Source organism: Bison bison, unplaced genomic scaffold (genome assembly GCF_000754665.1).
Source record: "Bison bison bison isolate TAMUID 2011002044 unplaced genomic scaffold, Bison_UMD1.0 scf7180017864157, whole genome shotgun sequence".
Taxonomy (NCBI): Eukaryota; Metazoa; Chordata; class Mammalia; order Artiodactyla; family Bovidae; genus Bison; species Bison bison.
In genome coordinates, this window is record NW_011494729.1 from 502,713 (window position 1) to 509,350 (window position 6,638).

The following is a 6,638-nucleotide window of genomic DNA, read 5'->3' on the forward strand; positions in this document are numbered from 1 at the left end:
TGCAGGTTCTAGGTGAAGGAACTTAGATTGTTATATGGCAAGTATTTTATTAATATCTGCCTCTCTAACTGGAAATCTTTATTGTTTAGATCAAATATATGTATAATACGAACATTTTGGAGAAAACCTTTAAAATTTGAAAATTTCTTTTCTCAGGTGTCTTGTGAGCTGAGCTTTCACATCTCTAATCATCTTATTAAATTATCAGAATCCCAATTAAATTTACATTTTCAATTTTTAGTTTCTCTCCATAGTTTTCTTCTTTCCAGTTTATTCCTGCATCACTGTGAGTATGGTTATTTCCCTTCAGACTCTCTTGCTGTGAAATTCCAAGCTTGAAATTCGTGATTAATTTCCTTCCTCTTTTATTAAATAATCATGATAATTCCTTTGGGAGGCATCTCCACAACAGTGCAAAAAGCCTGTGTTAGTTGGTGGGTGGCCTCCGTTCAGTTCTGTTGCTTCTTTATCATCTGTGTCTCATCTGGCACGTGTGGCGTCACAGTGTGAGGTTGGATGAATGAATTCTTTCTGCTTCCCAGGTGCTTGATGTAAGTCACGGCAAAGCCAGATGTCTACGTTTCATTTCCATCCACCCCTCCGTCATTTAAACTCTTTTATTTAAGTATAGTTGATTTACGATGTTGTGTTAATTTTTGCTATATAGCAAGTGATCCAATTATGCATATATGTATTCTTTTTTATATCTTTCCATTATGGTTTATTATACAGTAGGACCTGTCATTTATCCATTCTGTACATAGAACCTTACCTCTGCTAACCCTAACCTCCCCTCCATCCCTCTCCCAACCCCCTCCCACTTGTCAACCACACATCTGTTCTCTAAGTCCATGATTCTGTTTCTGTTTTACAGGTAAGTTCATATCCTGTTTTAGATTTCACACTAAGTGATATTACATGGGATTTGTCTTTCTCTGTCTGGATTACTTCACTTAATATGATAATCTCTAGTATCATTTGAAAATAAAGTGAAAGTGAAAGTTGCTTCGTTGTGTCTGACTGTTTGTGACCCCATGGACTATGCAGTCCATGAAATTCTCCAGGCCAGAATACTGGAGTGGGTAGCTTTTCCCTTCTGCAGAGGATCTTCCCAACTCAGGGATCAAACTCAGGTCTCCTGCATTGCAGGTGGATTCTTTACCATCTGAGCCACCAGGGAAGCCCAGGAATACTGGAGTGGGTAGCCTATCCCTTCTCCAGGGGATTTCCCCAACCCAGGAATCAAACCGGGGTCTCCTTCATTGCAGGCAGATTCTTTACCATCTGAGCCACCAGGGAAGCCCAAGAATACTGGAATGGGTAGCCTGTCCTTTCTCCAGGGGATTTCCCCAACCCAGGAATCGAACCGGGGTCTCCTTCATTGCAGGCGGATTCTTTACCAGCTGAGCTATCAGGGAAGCCCCTAGTAAAGACTTTGTGTTCCAGAATGAATCATACAATTCCTGCAAGAGGTGAAATCACTGGTTACTCTAGTCCATTCTGATCTTGAATTCCCAGGATTCCTTCCAATTTTGTTCCTTTTTTTTTTTTTAAAGAAAAATTGGCTTTCAAGTATTTTTTTAAATTGTGGTAAAAGTCACATATATAAAATATACTATTTCAACCATATTTAACTGTACCATTCAGTGGCACTACGTTTATTTACATTGTTGTGCAGCTTCTCATCATCGTCCATCTCTTGAATTTCTTACCTTCCTAAACTGAAACTCCCTGTCCTCCCATTAAGCACTAACTCCCCATACCCATTCCCCACCCTTTGGCCCCTGGCATCTACCAATGTACTTTCTGATTCTATGAATTTGACTATTCTATGTGTCTCATGTAACTGGAATCAAACAGTATTTGTCTGGACCTAATGTCCACTTCTGATTTCTTTTTTCTATTTTTATCCATGCAGTTAGTTTTAGAAATCCTTACTGAGGCTATTCCCTTTTCTACATGTCTCTCCATTTGCTTTTTCCCCAAAGATTCATTTGTTTATTTTTGGCTGTGGTGGGTTTTGTTGCTGTGTGTGCAGGCTTTCTCTAGTTGCAGTGCAGGGGTCTGTTCTCTGGTTGCGGTACCCCGGCTTCTCACAGTGGTGGCTTGTTGAGGAGCAAGTGCTCTAGAGTGCTGGGGCTTCAGTCATTGCAGCACTGAAGTAGGCTAAGCAGTTGTGGCAAATGGGCTTAGTTGCTCTGTGACATGTGGGATCTTCCTGGACCAGGAACCAAACCAGTATCCCTTGCATTGCAAGGCAGATTCTTAACCACTGGATCACCAGGAAAGCCCCTCCATTTATTTTTTATACACCCCTAACAATATTCCCTCAACAGAGCCCCTACGTGGAATAGAGTGACAATTTTAACAGTATTTCATACCCAATTGCCACAGGCAGTTTTTCGACATGCCGATTTGTTTGGAGCAGGAAATTGGTTCTATGTTATAAGTGGCTCCATGTGAATCTTAAAAGTACTTGACAAGTGTTCTGCTTTCTTTCTGGAACATTCTTATCAACCAGTGCCTATGTTAGTCTCTGTCTACATTTCACTTGGACTCAGGGCTTTTGATGACCTTGGTGTGTGCACACACATGCACACGCATACACACCCTCCTGAAAATTAAGCTAAAAGTGGTGGTAAGCGGGATGCCACAGTTCCTGGCGGAGAGCCCCTTGGCCAGGGTTGGGGGAGGCGTTATTCATTGTGTGGGGCTGTACCCTGACTTGCAGAATGCTTCTCATCCTTCAGTACTGTCTTTTGTATATTGCTTCTTCCCACACCTGTTTTTAAATGTTCTTGGGTGGGAGTTTCCAGTAGTCATGTATGGATGTGAGAGTTGGACTATAAAGAAAGCTGAGCACTGAAGAATGGATGCTTTTGAAATGTGGTGTTGGAGAAGACTCTTGAGAGTCCCTTGGATGCAAGGAGATCCAACCAGTCCATCCTAAAGGAAATCAGTCCTGAATATTTGTTGGAAGGACTGATGCTGAAGCTGAAGCTCCAATACTTTGGCCACCTGATGCGAAAAGATTGAAGACCGTGATGCTGGGAAAGATTGAAGGTGGGAGGAGAAGGGGATGACAGGGGATGAGGTGGTTGGATGGCATCACCAACTCAGTGGACATGAGTTTTGAGTAAACTCCAGGAGTTGGTGATGGACAGGGAGGCCTGGCGTCCTGCAGTCCGTGGGGTCACAAAGAGTCAGACATGACTGAGTGACTGAACTGAACTGAGTGGGAGTGGTAGCACCCTCAGTTACCTGAACAACTTCAGCATTATGTTATGATCTGAAAATAGAATATTATTGTCGTGATTATTAGAACTTAATTGAAATTATTGGAATTTAATTCTCTACATATTATCCTTAATGTAGAACCTTATAGGTTTAAAAATGAATTCTTTTGGGGTTTCTCCTTCCTGTGATCTTTATTGTGTGTATTTAGCATGTATTTATTAGATCCCTTGCTGTGTGCACAGAGTAGCTATAGCTTTAATGGATGTGATATGTTCTTTGAAAGGAAGGAATGATTCCCTGTATGTTGTCACTTTCTCTTCAGTAACAAATGTTAGTTTTTCTTCTTTTGGGCTAAGGCTGCACGTGCATTTGGTTGTCTGATCCTCTGGACACTTGTGCAGCTGGCCCAGCACCATCTGTTTCACAGATGAAGATGCTAAGACTCAGGAAGGATGGGAGTCTTGTCTGAAGTCACATGGATGGGAGGGGTCAGGGCTAGGATTTGAATCCCTTTATATTGTGATTTCACCTTTTATGTAGATTTATATTCTTTATGAACCTGATTCCTAACATGAGGTCTTTCCACCCTCCCTTACCACCGGCTTACTACTCTTATTGCCAGCCACCTCCATACTGCACTCAAGAGTCGAGATTATGGAACAAAAGTCCACTAACAACATCTCTTGATGATGTTGAGTGTCCTGAAAAGAGAGATTGTTTTTATTTTTGAAATTTCTAAGTACACATTCTGTATTTCAGGCCCCAAATGACGATCTACTGTCTGCAATTTTCCTACACTCAGTTCATCATGGAACTTGACAGAAGGTTCTCTAGGTTTATCAGCCATGTAATATTCACATATTTTGTATTAAAACCCAAATTATTTTTGGAGGATAACTAATAGGGACTTACCATACTACCACAAATGAGAAAAAAGTTGAATTATAGCAATTTAGTTGGATACAAATGTGGTAACTTCAAACCACTTTTGGATATTTTATTTTCAAAGAACTATGGCTAGTTCTGCTTCCTGTTCAAAAATGCTTGAATGTCAGTGTTTTCCTTTGTAGTCCTGTAAGATCAGGCATTGAAAGTATATTGATATCCCAGTCAGAGTTTTTGCGGGAGAAACCCCCTGTTTGCCTTTAAGAATTTACTAACATGCCATCCAATTGATTATGAGGAATTAAGCTGCAAAAGGGTGGCTCAGATGGTAAAGAATCTGCCTGCAATGCAGAAGACCCAGGTTCAATCTGTAGGCTGGGAATATCCCTTCGAGAAGGGAATGGCAACCCACTCCAGTATTCTTGCCTGGGAAATCCCATGGACAGAGGAGCCTGGTGGGCTACAGTCCACGGGGGTCCCAAAGAGTCAGATATGACTGAGCGACTAACACATTCACTTTTCTTTCAAACCCCTATTTGCCTGTAAGAATTTACTGATATGCCATCCAATAAATTATAAGGAATTAACTTGAAAAATTTGATGGCCATTGTTGTGAGTTTCTTTTGAGTGAGCTTTCGAACTTTAAGCAACATGTACAATATTCTATAATTCAAGGCTTTGGGAGATTAAGACTGGTTTTTTTTTCTGAGTCCAATTTTGTGAAGTTTTGCAGAATTAAATTTTATTCATGCTAACTATGATGTATTTTATACTGTCATAGTATTTTTAGTGCTTAATCTAATAAGAAATGTCTTGTTTTCCTCTTTGACTTTGTCGTGAGTTATGACCTCCTGCTCTTTTCTCTTTGTTCTTCTTCTTTGAAGCTGCCATATGTTCTGTAACCCAAGAGAGATAATTCTTTTTGAGAAGTCATCATTTGTAGCTAATTTGGCTTTTCAGGTTCTCTTAGCTCTTGTAAAGAAGAGAGGGTTTCATGATAAGTGTTTACTGTCCTCACTGCATTGTTGCACCAAATTTTGCTGCCCTGGGCCCACCAGACTTTGGGTGATGGCCATTCCGCCTCATTTACTTTACTTTCAGACTTTTATGGAATTGAGGAGGGTTGGGTCCTGTTCAGTTCAGTCACTCAGCCGTGAACGACTCTTTGTGACCCCATGGACTGCGGCTCTCGAGGCTTCCCTGTGCATCACCAACTCCCGGAGCTTGCTCAAACTCATGTCCATCAAATCGGTGATACCATCCAACCATCTCATCCTCTGTCATCCCCTTCTCCTCTTGTCTTCAATCTTTCCCATCATCAGGGTCTTTTCAAATGAGTCAGTTCTTCCCATCAGGTGGCCAAAGTATTGGAGTTTCAGCTTCAGCATCAGTCCTTCCAATGAATATTCAGGACTGATTTCCTTTAGAATTGACTGGTTTGATGTCTTTGTAGTTCAAAGGACTCTCAAGAGTCTTCTCCAACACCACAGTTCAAAAGCATCAATTCTTTGGTGCTCAGCTTTCTTTAGAGTTCAGCTCTCACATCCGTACATGACTACTGGAAAAACCATAGCTTTGACTAGACAGATCTTTGTTGGTAAAGTAGTATCTCTGCTTTTAGTATGCTGTCTAGGTTGGTCATAGGTTTTCTTCCAAGGAGCAAGAGTCTTTTAATTTCATGGCTGCAGTCACCATCTGCAGTGATTTTGGAGCCCAAGAAAATAAAGTCTGTCACTGTTTTCATTGTTTTCCCATCTATTTGCCATGAAGTGATGGGACCTGATGCCATGATCTTAGTTTTCTGAATGTTGAGTTTTAAGCCAACTTTGGATTCTGTCATGTCGTGATGTTGTGAAGTCTCTCAGTTGTGTCCGACTCTTTGAGACCCCGTGGACTGTAACCTACCAGATTCCTCCCTCCATGGGATTCTCCAGGCAAGAGTACTGGAGTGGGTTGCCATTTCCTTCTCCAGGGAATCTTCCCAACCCAGGCATTGAACCCAGGTCTCCTGCATTCCAGGCAGATGGTTTAACCTCTGAGCTACCAGGGAAGCCCCTACGGATAGACAATTGGATCCTGTAGGGATAGACAGTTCTAAGCCAATGCACTGCAATTTAATATTTATGACATGGCAGAAACCATCAAGGGCTGCTTAAAGGTCTACTGACTTGACATCAAGAATGTATAAACCATGTATACTCATAGCTCACATGCTCCATAGTTCAGATCAGATCAGTTGCTCAGTTGTGTCTGACTCTTTGCAACCCCATGAATCGCAGCACGCCAGGCCTCCCTGTCCATCACCAACTCCCGGAGCTCACTCACACTTGTGTCCATCAAGTCAGTGATGCCATCCAGCCATCTCATCCTCTGTCGTCCCCTTCCCCTCTTGCCCCCAATCCCTCCCAGCATCAGAGTCTTTTCCAATGAGTCAACTCTTCGCATGAGGTGGCCAAAGTACTGGAGTTTCAGCTTTAGCATCATTCCTTCCAAAGAAATCCCAGGGCTGATCTCCT

At 41.8% G+C, this 6,638-nt stretch overlaps 1 protein-coding gene across 1 annotated transcript in view; it reads left to right on the forward strand.

The window, feature by feature from the left end:
* The window catches only part of DISC1 (disrupted in schizophrenia 1), a 424,314-nt gene that overhangs the window by 214,830 nt on the left and 202,846 nt on the right, over positions 1-6,638 (forward strand).